At 38.0% G+C, this 26022-nt stretch overlaps 1 protein-coding gene across 1 annotated transcript in view; it reads left to right on the plus strand.

Moving 5' to 3' along the window:
- LOC122800838 (neurogenic locus Notch protein-like) overlaps positions 1–26022 on the plus strand; it is a gene marked incomplete in the record, with an annotated part of 809298 nt that overhangs the window by 254019 nt on the left and 529257 nt on the right.

Here is a 26022-nt window from a genome sequence, read left to right on the forward strand (position 1 = left end):
AACCTCTTGAAAGGAGCGTATTTCAAACACATCTTTGCAGTGTGTTACTAAGTGGTGATATGTTTTTACATTATACACTACTCTATCCGCTTGTATCTACACAATCCATTGGGATCACTAAATAATTGAATAGCTATTTGTTTACACTACTCTATCCGCTTGTATCTACACAATCCATTGGGATCACTAAATAATTGAATAGCTATTTGTTTACACTACTCTATCCGCTTGTATCTACACAATCCATTGGGATCACTAAATAATTGAATAGCTATTTGTTTACACTACTCTATCCGCTTGTATCTACACAATCCATTGGGATCACTAAATAATTGAATAGCTATTTGCTGACTACTGGGTCAAAGGTTCATAGGATGCTACAAGCTAATACTCTGCTTAAGCCATTTTAAGTTTAGCTACTTCAATCCCACTATTGCATCCAATTAGTTACTCCACCATTCATAAGGGATAGGGTCTATGCCTGGAGTAAGTCTATGGTTTCCTATTTATTCCTCTAGGTTAGAACTGAAGATAATGAGGCACGTGCTTTGCTTTACAGAAAGCAGTAGTTTAATGCAGAGATGGGGAATTCCTTTGAAGAGATATTTGTCATGTCAACAAGCCCTGTTTATATTACAATACAGATTTATATCCTTTATCTTTGTGTTATTATCAACTTTATGGATATTTGTACATTAAATAAAACCAGGCAGAGATAACTCTGTAAGAGTCTGTTGGAGATGGACAAGACATTTTTTTTTTCAGTAAGGGGAGCTGCTGTGTCACTTCCACTGTGCTATGATGGACAGAAATCTTTGGGCTGAACCAGACATTGAGGCTGATTTATGAAAAATGCAGGATGCTGCAGTGTATCAAGGTGAAGGTGTATCCTGTCTTCTACAGGCTTTTGAGGTGATATCTATGCTCAGCATACAGGGCATTGTCAGACCCCACTCTGATGGACCTCCTGTAAATCCACAAAACAAACAGCATCAGAATTACCCATTCTAAAGACTTAAACCTCACCTGTGATATAAATAGGACCTGCTGGAAAGATAGGTATGTATCCCAGAGACTACGCTGTCTATGGAACAGGCTTGCCATCCATATAAAGCAGTGTAGTTCCCTAACCCAATACAAGTGCAACTTGGACAATTGGCTGGGAAACCAGAAATTCATCCCTGGTTTGACACCTATGTCTCTAATGGACACAGGTACTGATTGTAACCTGGTAAATGGTTCATCTCCAAGGTCCATGCTTACACTTATCAAGGGTATCAGAACTTGTCAGATATTTGGGATACATGGACAGACTTAAAAAGGCCCTTGTGGGCATTAGCGTAGTAAACACCTATGAACCTATAAAAGAATCACTCCGAAATGTAAGACCTTGTTTTGTCACATGGTGGTTTACCTTCTGATGAGCTCAGACATTTCATTGTGGGCATTGTCATTCAGAAATGCCAGTACAGAAATGGATACTGGTACTGCTTTAATGATCAATCTGAATCTCCCAGTTGCGTCCTATGGCACCTTGCACCTGCCTAGGCTACACTACTGCATCTACATACATGTTCACTACAAACAGTATTCCCTATAACACTTTCATTCTCCCTTGTGTTCGTCCAAATAGGCTCCCTTTCTTTTCTTTTCTCACTGCAAGTGATATACAATGCTGCAATTCTCAGATATTCAGCTATTAATATCCTGTCCCAGCTTTCTGTCTTACAAAGCTCTAATAAATCATTAAAAAACAGTGAAGCCAAAGGCTAGGGAAAAGTGAAAACGACCAGAGTAGCTCGCGTAAAATTTATTAGACAGAAAAAATAATAAAATTGACATCAAGCGCTTTCGCCTGGATTAATACCAGGCTTTCTCAAGATGAAACATTTTCAGAAAATCCAAGTTGAAATACTTTGTGACCAAAGTCATGTGACTTAGCATAGTGAAAAATTACACTATGCAAATGAATCATTAAAGCACCCATTAAAGTTTCATTAAAATAAAACAGTAAAAATAGATAACCAAAAAAGCTTACAAAAAGGTTACAAAAAACATATGTATGCTTGCAATACAACCTGAGTTGTGAATAATTAAATGATTCTAAATAATTCTCCTCAGACTTCATAAACTACTAAAAAGATCTTTTGAATATTTAAGTAAAGCTGAAGAATTTCCTTAAAAGGTTCATTTATGTCTTAATAACTATTTTATAAATACTGTTGTAAAAAATTTTTCATATTATCATGTAAAAAATATTTAAAAAGCAAAAAGAATGCTGAAAATAGTTAAAAGATTGTTAAATAAACTTAGCAAAATGGATAAAGTAATCCACCTAACTTCACACTGTAAAAGTGTGAAATCATAACTTGACCCTCCTTAATTTTAAAACACTCGTGATACTAATACTATCATTCAGACCAGGTGGCTTAGTTGCATTCAGTTTAAGCTGCCACAACAATTCCTTGTACTCTAGTCGGGCCTCTACCATCCTGCAGGACCTGTTCCAAGATTATGAACTTGAGCTGCATGTTAGGGCATACACCAAGATGCTTACAAAAAGCATTGTTGTCCTTCTTTTTAGACACATCATAAAGATGTTCGTAAATCCTTCTTCTAAGGGTTCTCTCGGTTTTGCCCACATAAAAACTGGTACACTGAGTGCAAAAACCTAAATAAACAACACCTTTTGTACCACAATTGTAATAATGCTCAGCCCTAAATTTAAACCTCCTAGAGGGAATAAATAATGAGCTGTCATTAAGTACATAAGGACATTGCTTACATCATTACAAACATTATTTTACTGCATGTTGGTTTGTTCATTGTGTCCCTAAAGTTTACTCATTGCCATTTTTTTTTTTTTTTTTCAAAATAATTTTTAATTTTTTAAATAAAAAAGGTGAGTAAACAAAACCATGCATATACATAAAAGTACAAGCAATGAATACGCACAAAAATTACATACATGGATGCTTGTGACCTTGTTATAAAGTGAGATGAACATAAGAACATTTTTAACATGGACAAGGAAGAAGACTACAGCTTCTTGAATTATGCATAGTATACAAATTAACAACAAAAAACCCAAAAGGAACAATATATACTGTGCTACCAGTACTAAAAAAAACAAACAGTGTCAGTACGTTAATACTACCTATTAACAGCCCTACTTGTACTTTGCAGTAGTAGAGAGTGGCCCCATAAATAAAGAAAGAGAGTATAAAGGAAGGTTTGTAGGAAAGCCAGATTTTAGTCGCACAGGATTATTTCAAATAGGCTTTTCCAAAGTTTACTGTAATAGGCTCTCTTCCTAGGTCCATATATGATGAATTTCTGAGCCGAGATATATTTGGTGGCCATGTCCTTGAATCCCCGCCAGCACAATTTGGTCCGATCTAACCAGTTATATGTGATGTAAAGTTTTATGAGGGAACACATCGTGATTAAGATGTGAAGATGAAATTTAGGCAGGCCCGGGGGAGGTATATTTAGTATAACCGTATCCCAGGAGAGAGTGGAGCTATAGTAACCCATTTTTGAGCTTTGAGAGAACACCATAGTTTATGGGAATTTTTGCAATGCCACATAATATGTAGTAAGTCAGCTCTCACACCAGGACAGCATGAACAGAAAGGCGAGCTATTGGAGTTAAATTTATTAATTCTTACAGGGGTATAGTAGGAGTTGTTATTCAACATCAGTTGCGTATAAGAGTTTTAAAGGGGAGAGTTCTATAGTGGTTTATAGCTAGTAATTTTGGTCTTCTGTAATAGGAGAGATTTGCTTATCCCAGTATTTGGAGAATAGGCAGTTACCTTTGTAAAGTAGAGGGTGTAATAACTTGTATGAGGATGTTGTTTTGTTGTCATTAGCAACTGTATTAATGATTAGTTTTAGTTTATCAATTAGTAGTGTATCAGGGAATATATTATTGGTTTGTGAAGAGATAAGTTCCTGTTGACGGAGCATGTGTATTTGTTATTAACTTTCAGAGTTAAACGTAGCTCAGCAAGAGATAAGTTTTTATGTTTAAGGATATCCCATACTGTAAGGCCTTTAATGAGAGGGAATTCCTCAAGATCTATCATCTTGTTGTTGATCCTTAGATTGGGATTAAGATGCATTGGTTGAAGAAAAGGAAGAATAGGATGAAGATTAATGTCCTTAATCAATTTCTGGAAAGATTTAATTTGAAATTTCAATAGGGGTGATATTCTTGAACTTTTCAAAGAGGCGGGAGATAGAAAGGGAATAGATTTAGGATTAATTTTATTAGAGAGGATATGGCCGTGCCATATCTTCAACCAAGCTGGATAGTGAGTTTGAGCTTTTCTATTCATGTTTGCAACGGACCATAATTTATTGGAACAAATAATTATGTAATAAAGATGAATGTTAGGAAGGCCCACCCCGCCTTTCTCTTTAGGAAGACATAATTTGGAAAAAGAGATCCTAACGTTTTTTGGAAACCAAAGAAATTTGACCAAGGTTTTTTCAAATTGTGTGAAAAGATTGTTTGATATAATAACATTGATTGAACTAAATTGATACAGGAGTCTAGGCAAGATATTCATTTTCACAATAGCTACTTTAGAAAGAAATGATAGATTTAGTAACTTCCATCTTTGAAGGTCTTGACAGATGATGGACCATGATTTAAGCAGATTATTTTGAAGCGAGGAAGCTTGGTTGTGTTGAAAATTAATGCCTAAGTATTTAAGATTGTATGAGATATTAAAGGGAGATTCCGGGAAAAAAAAAAGGTTTATGAGCCTCAGGATTTATTGGGGAAAATGTGTGACTTTTGTTATTGACTTGGTAACCTGAGGCCTCAGAAAAATAGTAGTTGCTTTTAAAATTTTGGCAGGTCTGTGTTAGGAAATTTGAAGTAAGGTTTAAGTCATCAGCGAAGGCTGATAAAGCTACTTGTGTGTTGAGAATTTTAGGTATGGTGTGATATGTATTTTGAGTAATATATAAAAAATGGTTCAAAAAAGATTGAAGAGAAAGGGAGAAAGTGGACAGCCTTGTCTTGTACCATTGGTAATCTTAATTGAATTAGATCTTTTTTTGTTTATATATAAATAGGTGGATGAGTTTGAATAGAGAATTCTGATCATATCTGAAAAAATTTTTGGTATAGTAAAATGCGATAACGTGGAGAACAGAAAGTCCCAGTCTACCCTGTCGAATGCTTTCGACGCGTCCAGAGTCAAGGCATACAGCGGGTTTTTCTCCTTTTTAGTAAACTGAATAAGGGAGTCCAAAGTTAATGTATTGTCCCATGTATGTCTACTGGACATAAACCCAGCTTGATCAGATGAAATTATATGTGGCATTATTTGTTTGAGTCTGTTGGCTAATATAGTAGAAAAAATTTTAATATCAACATTTATAAGCGAAATAGGTCTGTAGTTATGCGGATCAGTTTTTTCTTTGTTGTTTTTAAGTAAAAGAATTGTTTTAGAGTTGTTCCAGTGTATTACTCATTGCCATTTTTGATTTTTCTTTACTGTGACTTACTTATACTTAGAATTGTATTATTTTACCTCCTTTAGGCATTCTGCCACCTCTGCACTCCTGCTTTGCTGCTCTCGTGTTGTAATGATGGCATTCGGTAACTCCTGTTTTTTGTCTGCATTTTCTAAATGCATTATTTCAGCTGAGCTGAGTGAGTCTTACATGATATGTTCTTTTAGATGATTTTAATCTTTGAGTGTAACATCCTCACCTACCTGTACTATTCCCACATGCTCAAAGAATAGTGTACCTCTTATAATATGACTACACATATCAACATCATTAATAGATTTTAATAGATTAATTCCACATTTCTGATGCTGTTTTTACTGCTCTCTATCACATGATGACTTTACAAAGACCTTACTACATCCCACTTCATGTATTCTTTCTGTTCTTTTCCTCTACATCACTCCATCAGCTGCCAATAAGGTGCTCTCCCCCTCTGCTATCTGTATTACAGTCCCTCTTTTCTTGTAACCTTATTTGTAAACTCTCTTTCCCTTTTTTCCTTTTGTTTCCCTCTGCGCTGTACTCTTTCCATCTGACGTACACTTCTTTGACTTCCTGCCATGCCATGTTGCCAACTTTCATCCCTCCTCAATTCTTTCTTTGCTTTCAGGTGTGGATAAGACATTGTCATGTATCAGTATAAGTTATAAATATGCTTGTTTGCTCACATGTATGCAAGAGTAAGTATGTCATGTCTACCTACTCTTTATTAGGATATATTACAGAGTAATGCTAAAATGAATGCTCATAAAAAATGTAATGCAACTTTTTAGAAGTTCATAATAGCAATGCGGATTTATTACAAGCCACCATTTTAGAGCAGATTTTTGTTAAAAAGGGTGATTACAAGTTATTAAAAAAATTGTTATTGTATAAAGAATCTATTTTTATATTAAAGTATAATACATTATCAGCTAATGGTTTAAATATAGAAATTAATTGGAAATATCTACTTTAATAAGGTATATTTTGCTGTTTAATATTTTTATATATGTTTTTTATCTGAGATTTGTATGTATTTTTGTCTATGGAGTGAGTGGAGTCTCTTTAAATGTTATTTTGTTTAATTGATTAATTAATTGATTTTTTCATTATTGGGTATATAAGGGAATTAATTTTTACCATGATTTATGTGCTCATTGAAGGCTGTGGTAGCCGAGGTGCTAAGACATGATTTATGGAATAAATATTTTTTCTACGTGGAATCTTTGTTGTTTTTTCCTTTTGGTCTTTTTTAGACTTTTTTTGCTGGTTGTTTACTGAACCTCATAAGGAGTCTGTTGTGGCATATGTCCTAAACCTCAGGACAAGGCTCAGGGAACTCATGGGCTTGGGCCAGGAGAACCTGTCAGAAGCCCAACAACAGAAAAAAGTGTGGTATGACAGGAATGCTCAAGCTAGAGAGTACACTGTATGGCAACAGGTAAGGGTTCTCATTTCTGTCAGACACAACAAGTTGCAAGCAGCTTGGGCAGGACCCTACAAGGTGGTAAGAAAGGTAAGTGATGTTAACTACATGGTAGAACTGCTAGGCAGGAGGCAGGGTCACAAATTGTACCATGCTAACATGATGAAACCTTACCATGATAGGGAGACCCTTGTGCTGACCATTTGCAATGGATTGCAGAAGGAGTCTGAGGGAGATCTGGTGAATGATCTCCTCAGTGAGGCTCAGACTGACACCTTAGTGGAAGGGGTAGCAATGTTCCAGCAGCTATCCGCTACCCAGGTTCGAGAAATCCAAGCATTGTTACAGGAGTTTGGAGACATGCTCACTGGGAGACCAGGGTGCACCCACCTGGTGCAGCACCAAGTGGATACAGGACTCCAAAGGCCTATTAGTAGGCCCCTTATAGGGTGCCTGAGAGAGTCAAACAGACTCTAAGGGATGAGATACAGAAAATGTTGGAACTAGGGGTACTTTAAGAGTCCAGCAGTCCCTGGGCCTCCCCAGTGGTGCTGGTGCCAAAGAAGGATGGCAGCATCAGGTTCTGTGTGGACTACAGGAAATTAAATAGTCACACAGAGTCAGATGCTTACCCCATGCCTAGGACAGATGAGGCCCTAGAGCAGCTGGGTCTTACAATCATTGATCTTACCAAGGGTTACTGGCAGGTGCCCTTGTCTCCCAATGCTAGAGAGAAGTCGGCCTTTGCGACTCCTTTTGGCTTGTATGAGTTTACAAAGATGCCCTTTGGGATATAGAATGCCCCAGCAACTTTCCAGAGGCTGGTAGATCATATCCTGGCAGGAGCAGGAGTGTTTTCCCTTGCTTACCGCGATGATATTGCCATCTACAGCCATTCCTGGCAAGGGCACCTTCAACATCTCAGGGAGGTGCTAGGCAGACTACAGAGGGCAGGGCTGACCATTAAGTTGAGCAAATGTCAGGCGGATGTGACAGAGGTCTCCTACCTGGGACATAGAGTGGGGAGTGGTAAGATCAGGCCAGAACCTGCCAAAGTAGAAGCCATTCAGAAATGGCCTGCAATTGTTACCAAAAAGCAGGTGAGAGCATTCTTAAAGACAGCAGGGTACTACAGAAAGTTTGTCCCCAGCTATAGTGCCATAGCTGCTCCCCTCACAGACCTGACAAGGAAGAAAAGTCCAAATAAGGTAGTGTGGACCACAGCATGTGAGCAGGCATTCCAGAAGCTTAAAGAAGCTTTGGGAGGACCCCCTGTGTTAGCCAGTCCAAATTACAGCATATAATTTCTTGTGCAGGTGAATGCGTCAAACCATGGGGTGGGGGCTGTCCTTAGCCAGATTTCTTCAGAGGGAGAAGAGCACCCAGTGGTTTATAGTCATAGGCTCCAACCCAGGGAGGAATGCTATGCAGCTGTAGAAAAGGAATGTCTAGCCATAGTGTGGGCACTGCAGAAACTTCAGCCTTATCTGTATGGAAGAAAATTCACTGTAGTGACAGATCACAATCTCCTAACATGGTTACACAAAGCTAGCCAGCAAAATGCCAAGTTGCTAAGATGGAGCCTAAGGTTGCAAGCATATGATATGTCAATGCAGCACTGCAGTGGGATTAGCAATGCCAATGCAGATGGTCTCTCAAAACAGGGAAAGGGGCAAGGTGTACTCAGATAGACCTAACCCTCTCAAGCAACGTTTCTCAAGGGTCACTTGGAAAACTAGCTTGAGTTCTCCAGAAAGGGAGATGTGTGAAGATAGGTGAAGGCTGCCAGCCTAGCCAGATAGAATTTTGTAGATAATTTTGTTGTTTGTAAATATTAATATAAGCCACAGGCTTGTTCTCTTAAATGGGAAAAAATGCTCTTAGATTTGGAACTGCAAAAATGTAACAACAGTGCACTCTGCTGTAACAAAGCTGACAAGTCAATTCTTTGATGTCAAAACTTGGAGCTGATATGTCTGGATAATATGTGACACCTGTACACTCGCCCAGCAATCAAGCAGCCTCAGTCCTCACCACTAACACCAGTGAGGGGTGTCCATATAGGTAAAGGATAATAAACACCCACACAGTAAGTACAATTTCCCCTTAAGAGCACAGAGAGATCACAGTCAGTCTGGGGCTGGTCTCTCCCTTTCTCTCCAGATCCCCAATAAGACTCCCTACTGGCACAGCTATAGGGCCAAGATCTCAGCCTAATGGGCAAGCTAAAACCTCCAGCACCCTCTTTGTCCAACCAGTTCTTTGTATCACTGCCCAGGTTTAAGCACTTGGGCTTGAGGCCAGTTATTTTACATTAAGAGGGTTCGTGTTCTGCACTCTTGTGGGAGGAGAGGCTGGACTCTGTCCTTCTGAGCTGGGAATTTCTGGTTAAAGCTTATAGTGCCTGCATATTTGAACTGCTTCTTACTGAAAATGGTACACCTCATTTGCTGTAGCATAGACTAGATCCAGGCCTGCTGAATCTAGCTTTGTTTGTATAACTTGAGCACTAATCCAGGCATTCTTTAAAGTATTCAGTTGTATTTATTACTGCTGGTAGTAACTTGATTAAAGTGTAGATATCATTTCTAAGTCTTTTGGATTAAGCACTTGGGCTTCAGACCAGTTGTTTTACATTAGGAAGGTTTGTGGCCTGCACTGTGGTGGCAGGACAGGTAGCTTCCATCCTTCTAAGTTGGGAACTGCTGATTGAGAGCTCAGTGTCTGTTATTCTAAAAGTGTATTAGTTCTGGTTTAAGCACTTGGGCTTCAGGCCAGTTATTTTACATTAAGAAGGATTGCGGTCTGCACTCTTGTGGGAGGAGAGGCTGGACTCTGCCCTTCTGAGCAGGGAATTTCTGGTTAGAGGCTTATAGTGCCTGCATATTCTAACTGTTTCTTACTGAAATTGGTACACCTTGTTTGCTGTAGCATAGACTAGATCCAGGCCTGCTGAATCTATCTTTATTTGTATGCTTGTTGTTTGTTTATTTCCCTGAAATGCTAATTCCACATAAAACGCGGCCTTTTAGCACTTCTGTGGATCCCTAGTGATATCTGCATTGCTTACTGTACTAATTTCTTTGTTTCACTTAAAAGAAAGTTACTGTTTGTCATTTTAGCATTTAAGTTACCTGTAACACATTGCATTTAAGTTACCTGGCACTTGCTCACTAAAGCAATTATATAAGTCAGCTCTAAAAAATTAAAAGCACTACACCCTCACAAACTCCCCTTGAGTACCTTGTTCCCCATTGGCCCTTTTTTTCAATTATAAAGGAATTCCCAATACTATTCTAGCATGTCCAAAGGTCAGTTGTCAATCTCCTCTCCGGTCCAGCTGGTGAATCTGGGAATCTTGAGGCAATGTTACAACTGCCTCATGTACACAGACAACCCTCTCCTCCTCCCAACAAATTCCAACACATGTGAGAGATGCAACCATATAGCCAAACTGGAGGATAAGCTCTCCCAACTCAGTACTGACGTAACAGTCAGGAGGAGAAGGAAACCACACTCACTACAATTCCAGTCTCACAAAGACCTACCACGACAACAAACCAAACACATAAACACACAAAAACATACTGAGGCTCTAAATAAAATCTGCCTAAGCAGCAGAGACCTCCAAAGCAGACACCCAAGCAAAAACAAAACACATGCAACACATAGCTCACAAAGCCAGTGTGCTGAACAGCCACAGCCCTTGGGCTAAACAACACACCTGATACACTTGTAATAGGTGACTCTATCCAGGCACACTGACGCCCCGCCACCGGGCTGAACAAGGAGAAGGTCACGGTGAGCTGCCTGTCAGGATCCGCCACATAACACAAGCACTCAGGTCACTCCAAGGCAAGTACAATTATGACTCAGTCATTGTCCATGCTGGTGTGAATGACCTGAGACGCACCTCCTGGACTACATGAAAAGAGACATAGAGGAGCTCTCTGAGCATGTAGCCCAGGCAGGTATGACCCTGACCTTGAGTAGCATCTTACCCTCACCAAGAATGATGCCACAATATGAAGAAAAATGATCAATTTCAACAATTGTGTTGGTGTCATTCAAAGGATCCAATGCCTGTCAGCCTGGGATGACATGCAGGGACGGCTTGCACCTGTCACCCCTGGGCTTTGGATATTGGCAAAGGCTCTTGCTACCCCATAGTGCATTTTTAGGCAAGGCTCAAAAGACAAACCCACCTCCATAGGTATCACAAGGGATAAGAAATTAAGAGTAATGCTACTCAACGCCAGAAGTCTAAACCTCAAGATGCATGCACTCGAAACTCTCCTTAGCATGGAGAACATCGATATCTGTGCAGTAACAGAAACCTGGTTCAAGACTCCCGAGCACTACCAGGTTATACCTCATACCATGCTTTTTGGCCCCAAAACTTGGACCGAACCACAAAAGGAGGGGGAGTATCAATATAAGATACCCACACCTCCAGGTTGGTGGCACAGCACAAAGCATCAGAGACTATCCATGTGCAACTAACTGTGGGTAAAACTGCCTTCCAGTTTATAGCCTGCTACAGACCACCCTCCCAAACACAGGAACCCCACTTGGCCTTCCTGAGAATACTGGAAAATATGAAGGTCTCTCCAAACACCATTATATTGGGAACTACCCAAACATAGACTGGGAGCATTACTCTAGCTCCAACACCCTAGCCCAAAGGTTCCTAGAATTTATAAACTCGAATGCTATGGAACAACTTGTTACCACTCCCACAAGAGGGGAAAACATACTGGACCTGATCATCACCAACATGGGGACACTATGCTCCAGACCAAAAGTGTATCCCTCACTGGTAAGATCAGACCATAAACTAATCTCACTGGATATTCACATCCGAAAACCACAGTGAAAAACTTCTCTAAAGCAAATTTCACATGCCTCAAAACCGAGGCGAATCCTTCAAAGCCCCTGGGCCTGTGGAAAATAGACCGCAGAATCATTTATAAACGATTCTATGAACACCTTCAGGAATGCATGGATCATGCAATCCCAAATAAAACCAAGACCCAATCCTCCAAAGGCAGACTTCCTGTCTGGTGGACCCCATAAACAAACTATACAATAGAAGGAGGAAGCTACTACATGATAGTGCAAAATCCCAAAAGGGACGCATCTCTGATCAGTATTAGCAAAACTACGGGCATTCATAAAATGAGAAAATTGCACAGGACACTAAGGATAATCACAAGGCTTTCTTTAGTTATGTTAGGAACCTGGGTGGTAATTCCCAGATATGCTTAGAATTAGTCCAAAATGACAAAAATACACCGAGCCCACAGACATTGCCAACATCCTAGCTGACAGGTTCAGTGCAAACCCACCAAAAGGGCAAATATCTATCCCAACAGAGTGCTGCCCCTGACATCTCAGATGCTCAGGTAAGAGCCTCCAAAGCAAAAACACAGCATCAATGGGACCAGATACATGAACTCCAAGAAGAGCTAAACCCAAACATAAAACTACTGTTCAATCTTAGCCTTACTACAGGATATGTACCCAAAGAGTGTCGTACAGCAACAGTGGTCGCTCTCCACAAAGCTGGTGCCTCAACGATCCTGAAACTATCGCCCCATAGCCCTGACACAGCTATGGAAAGGATCATCATGGACCTCATAAATAAAGATATTGGGGACCTACAGACACTGGATCCTATTCTTTGAAACAGTCAACAAGGCCATTGGTTGGTCCACACAGCCTACCTGGACCTGCATTATAGATAAGCTCACCAGCTTAAATATAAACTCCTATGTCACTAGATGGGTTGCAAACTGGCTCAAGGACAGAACCCACATGGTTAGAATTGCTGAAGCCATGTCAGACTCCAAACCAGTTACAAGTGGCGTCCCACAAGGCTCAGTCCTGGGACCTCTCTTGTTCGGTATATATTTCACAGGCCAACACGGAAGGACTGTGGCTGAGATGACTGCAAATTGGGCGCCATAATCAACTCTCCGGCTGACACAAGCATCCTCCAAAAGGGCCTCATAGAAACAGACAACTGGTGCCAGAGCCATGGCCTCAAGCTAAACGCCAAAAAGTGTATAGTCATCCCCTTTGGCAAAAACAAAGTGCCTACAAATTACCACATAGGTGGTAATCCATTAAGTACAGAAGAAGTCATTAGGGACCTGGGGACCCAAGTTGATAGCAATCTCTCATTTGACAACCATGTGGCCAAAGTGGTTAGAAAAACATTTTATATAGCCCACCTAATCATGAAGGGATTCACATCTAGATCAGGAGAGGTCCTCTTTACTCATCCCTCATCAGGCCCATAATTGAGTACAATGCCCCTTTTGGGATGTACCTTACCAGACACCTGCAGCAACTGGAAGGACCCCAAAGTACCTCACCAAGAGGATCAAAGGGCTCAAACAGATGCCATATGCTGCCCGGTTAAAGAAACTCCAGCTCTACTCAGTGGCATACCGCCTGCTCAAAGCCATGTCCAACCCGGAATTAATGGACATGCTGCACCTCAGAAAATCCAGATCCCATCGGAGACTTGAATCTCAGCACTGAAATAAATAGGACATGCTGGAGGGACAGATTCATAACCCAGAGTTTCCCTTCACTCTGGAATAAAATCCCAGTCCAGGTTAGGCAGAGTCCCACATTGACTCTCTTCAAGAGGAATCTTGATGAGTGGATGGGAGATCGTAGGTTTACCCCGGCTATCACTTCTGTGTCACTGTTAGACAGAGGCACAGTATACTAACCTCAAAAAAAGGCATAGCAAAATTAATTTAAAATGGGTGGCGAAAGCCAAACACACTCTGGCTAGGCTTATAAATGCCCTAGGGCAGATAGCCTAGTATGAACCTATGAACCTATGAACCTAAGTAGCTGATACACACACACTTTGAGATAAGAGTTATATGCAACCACACATACTCTACTGGGGAAGGCTGGCATAGTTTCTCCAGCTGTGCCCTTTTCTGCCCAGTCAAAAAGGTAGTAACAGTTGCCACCACTCACTAATATCAGCTACTCAAAGGCCTTGAAAGGGTGTCCAGTTATTACTGTGCAATATTATTATCCAAATCGTAAGTGTGACTGAACAGTCAAGGCTTATTAGAGTGACTTGGTACAGTATCGCAATATACATGCAATGCACTCTAGAGCTTAATTTAACTCTACATAAAACAGCCACAGTTGAAAGGTTTAAAATATTTAATAATAAATAATAAAAAGATAAGACAATACTTCTTACTACACAGTGCTAGTCAAGAGTTCAGAGATCACAGTGAAGTGTCAAAATAATACAGTAGAAAAGTTCTATCATCACAGAAAAACAAACTAGTCTACTCCTCCTATTTCCTAGCTATATCTAAGAGAAACACGAAAGTCTAAGATCCTACTTACATATAGAAACAGGCAGAGAGGTGAGTTGGATGTTGTCAAGACAAATGCACAAAATGTTTTCATTCTTTCTGCCCTTAAATTGATAACACAGTGCCACTGATTCCTTTCAGATTTTATCATTTCTTTCTGATTCCTAACAGACTCACAGAGGTTAATAGCCCCTTTGATCTTGCAGCTGGTCAGGAACCAGAGCAAAAAAAGAAATTATGCATGCAAATTCTAGCCATTAACTCTGGCCTTAAAACAATAGGCAGAATTCCTCCATCCATACATATTGGCTCTGATGTCTGACATCAAATAATTGACTTGTCATCTTTGTTACACAGAGTGCACTGTTGTTACATTTTTGCAGTTTCACATCTAACAGCATTTTATCCCATTTAAGAGAACAAACCTGTGGCTTATATTAATATTTACATATGACAGAATTATCTACAAAATTCTATCTGGCTAGGCTGGCAGCCTTCACCTATCTTCACACATGGCATGATCCTTCTACCCTGAAAATGAATTTAAAGAATTTGTCTAGCCTCACACTTTATTTTTTTTTGTCTGCCTTCCCCTTTCTTTCTCTTTGTCTTGCAAGTCTCCTTACCCTCCATCTATATTGCCACAGTTCCTGATTAATAACCACTACATTTCTTTTACTTATAGAGCATTCTGTCTAATTTTGTCTTGAACCTTGACTTTATCGTACATTCCTTGCATTTTGCACTGGCCAGATCTTACACTGAACCTCATTTTTTTTTCTTTTTGTGTCTAACTGCTTTCTATTACAGCATCAATCCACCCCAGTCTTTCATACCACTCCTCTGCCTACTTCTCTTCTCTTCTCTTCTCTTCTCTTCTCTTCTCTTCTCTTCTCTTCTCTTCTCTTCTCTTCTCTTCTCTTCTCTTCTCTTCTCTTCTCTTCTTCTCTTCTCTTCTCTTTTCTTCTCTTCTTTTTTCTTCTCTTCCTTTCCAATTATTATTTACTCCTGATTTAGCTCTTGTAAATTCTTTCTGTATTATTCAACACCAGAAGATCACTTTGCACCTTCTAGGTCAACTTTAGGTATTACAATCACTCTTTGTAGCTGAATTTCTATCCTGGTTTTGTTCAACCAATGGCGCATCATCTCACTGCACTGTTTTCACTGCTAGCTCCTTCTGACTGTCATATTTTCTCTCACCATACTGCTGCCTGCCCTTGTTTTCTGCAAGCAGTATGCTTAGTGATGGATTATGCATCGTTAGTTTAAATGTTGTTTCATGTTTGTATTTCAGAATTGTTAACACTTTCTGCAGGCTCTTTACTTTTTCTGCAAAGAAGGCAACAAATCCTCTGGCCTTTGACTTGCATGTCATGATTCTCTGTAGCTACTCCCATTGCAGACTCCTTTAGCCATCCTTTCCTTTCCTTCTCTTTCCTTTTCTTTCATTTCCTTTCCTTTCTTTTCCTTTCCTGTCCTTTCCTTTCCTTTGCATTCCTTTCCTTTTCTTTCCTTTCCTTTCTTTTCCTGCCCTTTCATTTCCTGTCCTTTCCTTTCCTTTTCTTTTCTTTAATTTCCTTTCCTTTCTTTTCCTTTTCTTTCCTTTCCTTTCCTTCCTTTCCTTTCTTATCCTTTATTTTCCTTTCCTTTACTGTCCTTTCCTTTCCTTTCCTTTCCTGTCTTTTCCTTTCCTTTCCTTTCCTTCCATCCATAGCCAACATGAGAGAAGTAAGACCAGGCTATCACAAAGTATGGAATCAATCCCTCTGCTCACATTTTTACTTTTTCCTCTCCATGGCTGTAAATTATACTTTATGCTAATAACATGGCTATTATTCATTTAAAAACCTTTCAGTCCTTAATAAGTGGTAGAAGCAAAATGGACTTAAATCTTCTCTATAGCTAGCATGTAAAATAATGAATGTAACATTAACATCAGCAAGATCGAAGACATGACCTTTGGCTTGAAAACTGTAAACGTCTTGGTAGCTTTAGCTGATACACCTGTGAAAGTCAGAGTGGACAGATGCTTTGGAGCAAGTCTAGGTGGCAATCTCTTACTTTCCAACTACATTCCTAAAGCTCATCCCAAACTTTTGTGTCTGTTACTTAAATGTTAGCAGTAGTCATTTACTAATGAAGGAACACTTAGCCTGGACAAGGTTATGTTGATTCCTACAAAAATGTCACTGACCACTTCCCATGTAATGGGAGAGTATTTCATAACATAACTGTTGTGTTCACAGCTCAACCCCTGTAGGAAAAAAAAGCACTACATCATAGACTCCTAATTTATAAGTACACCTGTTTCCCTTGTCCTCTAAAATTACCTCTACTTCAATTTTCAAAAGAATGATCTTGTCGCATTGCTTTTTATTCTTCACAGAACTGAAATTGTTATCCTGGCTCAAAAACCAACACATTTCCCAGGCTTCTTAAAATTACAGTCGCACACTTTTTTTCAACACGTAAATAAACACCTAATTCGTCTTTACCATCTGTGACTTTGTTCTCTCTCCTCCATGCTTATTTAAGTATTAATGAAGCTGTTTGTTCATTACTGGCAGCATGCACTATACTCCTTTGATCATCTTGCATTTCAGCTTTTTGCCTTGTTTTTCATTTGCATTTATCTGTTTGTTATCTGTTGTGGTGTTATTATGCAGAACTAATTTATTAGACTTACCTAAAAGTTTTACTTGTATTTTTGTCTGTTATACATTTTATTTTATGACCTGTCCACATACTATGCCCAGTGTCCTTTTCCTTAACTAATTAGGCTCTGATTCAGTTTACCGACCTTTTCAGTTACATTAGTGTTAATAATTTTAGTTTCTTATAAAGTTCATATGAAACATGGTCATATAATGGTATAGCAACTATTGTTTATGCAGACTTATCTAATTTTGAAAGTATGAAATTGGTTCTGTTATATTAACTTCTACTTCATTTAGATTTTGGAGGCTTATGTATTAATCAAGTGAAACTACTTTGTTTATTGCACCTGGAGATTTTCCTTTGGTCATTTCTTTTATTTAAAAAAAAAACACAAACAACTTTTAATATGACTGTACTTGGATTTTATGAGCAGCATTTATTAAAGGATTAAAGCTACAAGTTACAAATAATGCTATATCTTGTAGGGTTTGCTCAATTTCCTTCAACATTTTCTTGTGCGCTGGTCTGTGAGACTTCATGCAACTCACTTAACCAAACTATATTATCTGGCCACCATAAAAAGAGTCACTTGGACCTAGTGGGTTATTTTAGTCAAGAGATAACCATAAGTTAAAGCTGAAAAAAAAAGAAATACACTTTAATGATATTCTGATATTAACTGCATGTCCAGTTTATTTGCATCACTTATAGTCACTTGTGAGTTTATTGATTTAATAAAGTATAACATTTTAGAGGATCAGAAGTCTAATTTAATTTCCATTCAAATTTCCTCATTCCCACATTAGCTGCTTCCTTAAGATTACACTACAGTGGCAACAATACCTCTCAACTCTACAAATTTTCACAGACTGCTCGCAGTTGTGCCTCACATTTTCAGTCTGTTCTTCATAAAATCTGTTTTTTTTTTGGCAAGTCGATTATTGAAGTCACTAAATAATGACAGTCATTTGAGTTTCAGACTTCATATCCTTGAGACAATACATGTTTATTTAAAACATGTTATTCTGTTAAGTTTCTATTTAAAAAGTCTCGATATTTGGGCCTTTGTCCATCTTCTCATTTTGAATTTGTCCATAATTCTTTGGCTAAGAGATTGACAGGTATGGATTGGTAACATGTTTTCTGTAGTCCCAATCTACTTTCACCTGCAGTGGGAGCACTAGATAACTTCTTAATTTCTTTGATGGTCTCTTATGAGAACTGATTCTCACTGAATGTGTTGCATATTTTTACAGGACATATTCTAAATTCCATTTTAAGAAATGTTTGAATGTTAACATTTCAAAGAGTAACTACTATATTTACTTTAGTTTATACAAATGCCGGTGGAGCTGTATGACTGGGAGTTCAAACGTAATGATTTGGCTGACAGTAACTAGTTTTATTACATTTAATTAATTAGGTTATGATATTAATTTAATTAGCCTAATCACTTTGTTTTCATAATATTGTAAAATGTTTAGGTGTTGTTATCTCCATATATTAAACTGTTCTAAGAAACGACTTTTATACAATATACAGAATGTTGTGAGTAGGGAATAAAGCTAAATTTCACAGGTAGCCATAATGGCATTTAGAGAATGTAGAATTTGGTAGACACATGAAGCAGAACTGTAACATTTGTGCATGTGTGGATGTGGGCGTGTGTGCATGTGCGCGCACACGCGCGCGTGTGTGTGTGTGTGTGTGTGTGTGTGTGTGTGTGTGTGTGTGTGTGTGTGTGTGTGTGTATATTTGAGATATATATCTAGATGAGTGCTTTATTTGTTATCCCTGCACGTATTTTATTGTATTGTGAAAAGGTGGTCATTTCTGTCATTGGTACAGTTTGATAAATTATGTAATGGTCAAAGTTCATTATAGAGACCTTTATGTAAATCAGTTGTTTTTTTTTTTCTTTTTTAAATTTGTCAACCCTGGAGTTAGTATATTTAATTTTGTGGTGTGTGGTTAGGAGATGCCATGTCAGGGGGGACCCCCTCCACACATAAAAATATATATTTTTTATACTTTTCATAATCAGAAATGTAACTTATTGGTTTACCTTTGCAATATATTTTTTTTTTGCATTGATTGTAGTAGTGCTTAATGGTAATCACCAGTGAGTTTGTTTGATGTTTTGTGTTTTGACCAAAATCACTAGTGGTTCATTATATACAAGTGTGTGTGTGTGTGTGTGTGTGTGTGTGTGTGTGTGTGTGTGTGTGTGTGTGTGTGTGTGTGTGTGTGTGTATGTGTGTGTGTGTGTGCATTTGTATGTACTCGTAAGAAAGCCACCTGCCAACCTTACAAATGCCAGGTAACCCAAAGCCTAACCCTACACTTTACCTTAAAAAAAAAACATCCCAAATACCACCAGTATTCTGACAAAGTATATCTAAATATCTGGAGGTGTATTCATGACTGGATTACAGAAGGAAGATCTTTTTTTCTTTTTGCAATATTTTTTGTGGTATGTTGATTTTTGAAATGCCAGCATCAATTACCTGAATGTTAACACTTGTGCATTTTGATAAATCAACATATATTTATATTAAACACACACACACTAATAATAATTCTTAGATAGTCAGGCCAAATATTAAGTATTTATGATTTGCCTTACAAGTCTCTGATTTTAATTGTATCACTCACATAAAATAAACCTGAAACATCTATCCTCCCCAACTAAAAGGCAACCACTTCATTCAGGTTACAGCATGAAGTGTTTGAGTCTTCCATGTTTTTTCTGTAAACAGCAATAATGAATTAGAATATGACAAAACGTCCAGAGTCCAAAGGAAACCACGATTATTAAAACCTCTAGTGCTTGTGAAGACAGGGTTGCCGAGGTGCTAGGGGTTTTTATAAACTTGGTTTCCTTCAGATTCTGGACGTTTTGTCATATATATAGATTTTTCCACGTTCGTTTGGTTGTTTGCAATTAGAATAATTAGAATATACCCTTTCTCTTCTTCTTAGAATTTAATAAGAAACTTTCAAAGATGTTTTATATTTTCCTGGCAGGGCATAGACAGAAAAAGAAAAAAAAAAGAAGAAAAGTAGAAAGTCCAGTACTTCCTGACTGCCAAAATTATTTTTAGTGCATTTCAACTGTTGCCTATCACTTTTCCACAACCGTTGCTCAATTTTATTGTATTATTTTAAACTTATGTAATGATAAGGGTAGCATGTAAATGTATACTTAAGGCCTCCTGAGAAATAAAGTCTTTATCTGTCACATTTTAAGAAAACATCATCCTACCTCTGTTCTTCCACCTGTATTGTTCTTAGTAGTATTATCATTTCCTTCATTGGGATAACGTCATCTCCCCTCGATTCAAAAGCAGCATCTTTATTACACAATATATGCTTCATCTGTTTACTTTGCAAGTGAATGCTTTTTCTTCACGTTCAGAGATGTGAAATTCAGATGGTTCACCTCTAATCAAAGCTGATAATCACTACTTTAAATAGAATTATTTTTATATGATCAGTACGTTTTGTGTATTAAAGGCAAACAGATCATAATCAGAATTTGTATAACACTAAAATCTCCAAATGTAGCATGCTTTATGTAATGTTTGCCATAAAAAAGAATATCTGGATTAATACATTACTGTGAAACGTACGTGATATATTTTTACTTTAATTCCCATCGCCTAGCTCATGACTATAGCAATGTTGCCACAGATATAATACCTCACAAGCCAAGACTAGGTTAGCATTCCACAATGAATAACATATTTTTTGTGTTACATACACCAACAAAAAAACTCATTTTATTCAGATTTCAGGGTGCAGGGTTATAAACTGCCTGACCCAGATTCCAGACTTTCAAAGTAATTATGGGAGGAATATTCCAAATGAAGCTAGTGGCATTCTGCAAACAGTTGTTTAAATGATTTATTACAAGTATCTTTTTATTAAGTAGTAGATCTTCATCATATTACCACTGAGTGAAACAGATAACTGGAAATCATCCAATAAATTGAAATGCTCATTTTTTTCCAGCTTGCATATTTCTCTTTTCTATGAGGCTGTGATGCCTATGAACATGCAGAATAGTTTGAAAGGTGTATTCAGGACCATTTCATTTTATCAAAATTAATGTTATTTTTCTGAATTTTAAGTCAGTGAATAAATAAGAGTATATATTTTCTGCTTCTTAGAACTGAGCCTAGATTGCTGTTGATAGCACTCCTATGTATAAAAAAGGGGGTCTATATTAGAACACCGAACTTTCAAAATTTCGAGTTCTCTAATATTGACCCGTTTTTAGTGAACGCTGAAAATATCAAAGAAACAGAAAACTGAATTTGTTCCTAGGGAAAGAATTCGGTTGTCCATTTCTGTTGCTTCAGTATTTTCAGCACTGTGGTGGAAAGTTACGGGTCGGGTTCAGGCAAGTGTGCGATTGTGTGGACATGAGGGTTAGAGTGGGTTAGGTGAGTTAGGGTTAGGGTGTGGGTCAGGTAAGTGTGCGATTGTGTGGACGTGAGGGTTAGGGCGGGGTAAGTGAGTTAGGGTTAGGGCGCGGGTGAGGTGACTGTGCGATAGTGACGGACCTTAGGGTTAGGGTTTGGGTTAAGGTAAGTGGATAGTTAGTGGTGTATGTATAGTTTAGTTTATGGTTAGGTGTAAGAGTTTAGGTGTATGTGTGTGGATTGCTGTTTGTTTGGTGTGCTTGTGTTGTGTGTATGTGTTTTGGAACAGCAAATTTTTTTCCTAGGAAAAAATTCACTGTTCTGTATGTTCAATGTTTTAAAATTTCGATTAATAGGGTTCGATATTAGAACACTCGAAATTTTGAAAGTTTGGTGTTCTAATATAGACCCAAAAAAGGACCCAAACGTATTTGAATGAGTTTTCCCCACATGACATATCTTGTAATCTGGTTTGCTGTGAGAGGTTGATGAATATCTCACCAAACCAATCTGGATGAGTTAATTCATCAAACAATGCACAGACTACACATGCAGGTTACACCAAGTGTGCATCCGCTGCAACACTCTCAATGGGAGCTTCAACTCTCACATTACTAACGTTAGAATACTTATTTTGGTACTTAAGCAACCAGATTTTTGCGGTCATGAAATGCGCATACCTCCAAAGATCTAAGTGCAGGAAACACTTACCACTGTTATTGTAATTCCTCAGAACTGGCTAAAAACAATACATGACTATTAGGAACAGGAACAATTTGAGAAACCATCTCCCTGTCTTGCGCGCATTGCTTTGCAGACACACGCCTGATTAAGAACGGCTGCTATTGCCATGTCGATTGTGGTCTTATTATCATGTTCAAAAAATCTCTTCATACATATCTAAGATCCCAATGGGATTGTTCTTGCTCCCTCCCCTCATAATTCTATGTTATCCCATTCTTCTTCCCATATATGATACATAACTCTTCCTATCTCAGCTTATGTTCCCTCAGAATACCTACCCTGCAATGCAAGTCTATGTTTTCTTCTGAACAACTTCTTTGAATGCATAAAACATTACTCTTTTAACTTATTTTCCTGACATTTAATCCACATCAGATTATATTGTTTTGAATGCATAAAACATTACTCTTTTAACTTATTCTCCTGACATTTAATCCACATCAGATTGTATTGTTTTGAATGCTTCTTGAAGTTTTGAGCCTAAATGTGTTAAATGTTTTATCTTTTACTCTGTATAAGTATTATTGTAATTTTTGCATGTACCTGTCTTTGTCTGTATTGGAGCTTTTCTCCCCAGGACTCCATTGAAAACGGGTTATTTTGGCCCAATGGACTATCCTGGTAAACCAACTGCAAATAAATAAATAAATAAATAAATAAATAAATAAATTATCATCCCCTGAAAATTAAGCAGACAAGATGTATGGAACAGCAGCTTCTCTGTTTTCAATCAGTTCCGTCTTCCCATACCTATTCCTGATTAACTCAAGCATGCAGTGTTAACCAATGTGACTTCCCAGTGGAAGACCTGTAGTGCTTGTGCTTTGCCGGTTATTTGGAGAAGTATGGCAGGAGTTAGAAAAAAGATTCAAACTATGAAAATCAAATTCCCATAAGAACAGTTACGAGTAAGACTGTCATGAAAAATGTAACATTACACTGCTTTGTCTGGTTTACATTTTTGTGATGCACCAGAAGGGTGATCTACACGATTATGAGTAGGTCTCTGAGCAGAGCTGTCAACAGTTTGAATCATTCTCATGACAGCAGCCCTGACAATTGAAAACATACCTCTCAAATGTACCTCATTATGAGGAACGTACCTCATTTGGGGTCTTAAAAAGTTCATGTTCCTCGAAGTTCCTCAAATTTCCACATTGAAAGAATGTCACACATTCAGTGTTAGGAATTTTTTAAAGTGAAATCCATTGTAAATAGAAGTGAATCATATTAATTCATTAAAATATCTCCTTTATAAGTAAAACCAGCTTATTTTAACTATCCTATGACCTTCCTAGTTGAAGTTGTTAGTAAGCCATTAGCATGTGTTCCATATTTTGCCCATTTGTTCCACATTATGAGGGCTAGTGTTCCTCATTTTGGACATGGAAGGTTGAGAGCTATGATTGAAGCTTGTACTGCATGCCAAGCAGGAAGAAGGTTTGCACAATTGTTTTTCTTCCTGATAGTAAGGCAAACTGATTTTTCATCAGTAAGAACATAAAAAAAAACACCTTACGATGTTTCCCGCACTCATTTTCATGCCAGCATGCCAATTACGCAACCGTGAAAATCTGGGTGTGATATTACATAAGTACCCTAATTTCATGTTTACACATCAATGAGGAAAAGAGAAACACAATGCGAGTGTGAAAAAATGGAGTCACACAAGTGCAATGTTACGGTAGGCTTGAGACACACTGTTGCATTTGGGGATGCCTCAATCTGAGCAGTTGAGATTCAGAAAAATGTGTTTCAGTAGATATCTTTTATCAAGCAGTTAAAGTCCCTCTGAATCTAGAGATGTACATTATGCCCCCATCTCGGTTATAGCAACAACTTCAGCAAACTATGCATTGCAAGGAATGCAGGGAACTGATCACTTGCTTGTTGACATCATTTCCTGATGCTGCGACTCTTCTTCTCACTTTGTATGGCTTTATAGCTGTCCGTACTGCATCTTCAGGACTGAGTTTCCTGGTCCACTCAGCACCTTTTGCCTTTTGTCAGCCTTTTGGTGAAATTCCTTCACTCAGTTTCTACTTCTCCATCAACTCCATATCAGATTGACAGGCTGCAGCATTAAATCCATTTGCTACACTGTTCGATATTGCACATTCAGACTCCAGCACTATCATTCTAGAAAAAGGAGGATTTGCAGAAGTCATGCTTTGCAATCATATTTGCTCATCATCCCATTCTCTCTCTGATGGTTGACATTAAAAAAGTTAAGAGTCAGAGAGGTCTTTCTTAAATTTTTACACTCTCAGCATCTTTGGCAGTTTCTGCATCAGTGAGGATTTTAAATGCCCAGAACTAAGCAACGCATAGAATACTATAAAGACTCTGGGTAAAGCAGGTAAATATACCTATATTTCTGGCCAGAATTTCAGGTGTAATAAATATCTCTTCTGGGCTTCTTTAAAGATGGGTTGCGGGTTCTATAGCATCTAAAGTGGTGAAAATGGTCCATAAACATAAATAAATAAATAAATGGAAAATTACAAAAAATAGCATGAAATGTTCATTGTAGTGACTTTAGCATCTGTACTTGTACTATAATTTCATTGCAGCACTGATTTCAATCAGCTTATGGACACTGTTTCTTTCCATACGGATGTCATTTAATTTTATTAAATTCAAATGCTCAACCACCTACTTACTAAGCCTACTAGAATTACCCAAGCTACACTTTCTGAAAGACATAATGTTACATTTATGTATACTGAAAGGCAGCTACATTTATATATAATGAAACACAGGCCAAGTTGTCTAACCAGGTGCTGATCTCATCCAAAAAGGTGCTGACTTGCTTTACACAAGTGGTTTATGAGCAATCATTCTAATTTGCATCATCTCATTAATTTGTTAAGTCACACTTTACTGATATTGGGACTGAGGCAGGTACCAGAGTTATTAAGGCTAGTCTAATGACCATACCCTGTGGAATATCCTTTATAAGCAGAGCAACTATCTGCCTAAGAAAATGTCTGAGTTCTGTTCTGTAACCAGCTTTATGCCATCTTGTGATGTATGGTTTGGATAAATTGGAAGTAATTCCAGGGCTTAGTAACATGTTAAATGCTTTCATAAGTCCAAGTATACCATAATAACAGTCAAACCATTGTCAGTAACGTTACATCCTTACATCTACACAAATTTATATAACATAGTCGTTCTGTTCCACATATTTCTTGCCAATTTAGTAGCTTCTTACATTTGCCTGTTTACTTCTTTACCGTAAAATCAGCATGATCACTCCAGAGGTACTAGTTCAGAGCATACTACAGATGATCATTCTCTCTTGTATTTTCAGTTTGCTACTAAGAAGCTATTTTATCTTCAGCAATCCACTATAGGCTTTGGTTCAGCAGTAACAACATTTAGTAGGTATTTGTGTTTGTAAGTATTGCTCATAAAGTAAAAGAGGTTCATGTGCTATGTTAGATGTTAATAGGTCATAACAACTACTAGGCTAGGTACACTTGTGGGCCATTTTAAACCTAGTCATTTTGCCTTTTGGTGTTTGAATTAACCTATCCCTTTTGGTGTTTGATTGGCCTTACCCATTCCATGGTTGGGCCACTGTGTAATTCAATTTTAAGGCCTTATCACTGCTTTATATGTTCAGATTAGTACTATTTATTATAAATTACCATTTATTTTTAGATGTATTGCTCTTCATCATGATATCAATTGTCAATCTAGGCTAGGTGATGAAAGAAAAATGCAAAAAAGTAAACATGAAAGCTTGCTAGTGGAAGGACTCTGCTGCCTGTGTAGTGTATGGAAGTCTGCTGATGTCCACCTCTGAAGCCTCCTATTATGTAACCAGTACACTGGTCATAGTAGGTTACTAGTATGCTTATTTACCATAGTTAGAGGG

The sequence above is a fragment of the Protopterus annectens genome, chromosome 4.part1 (genome assembly GCF_019279795.1).
Source record: "Protopterus annectens isolate FY-2018-M chromosome 4.part1, PAN1.0, whole genome shotgun sequence".
NCBI classification, from domain to species: Eukaryota; Metazoa; Chordata; order Ceratodontiformes; family Protopteridae; genus Protopterus; species Protopterus annectens.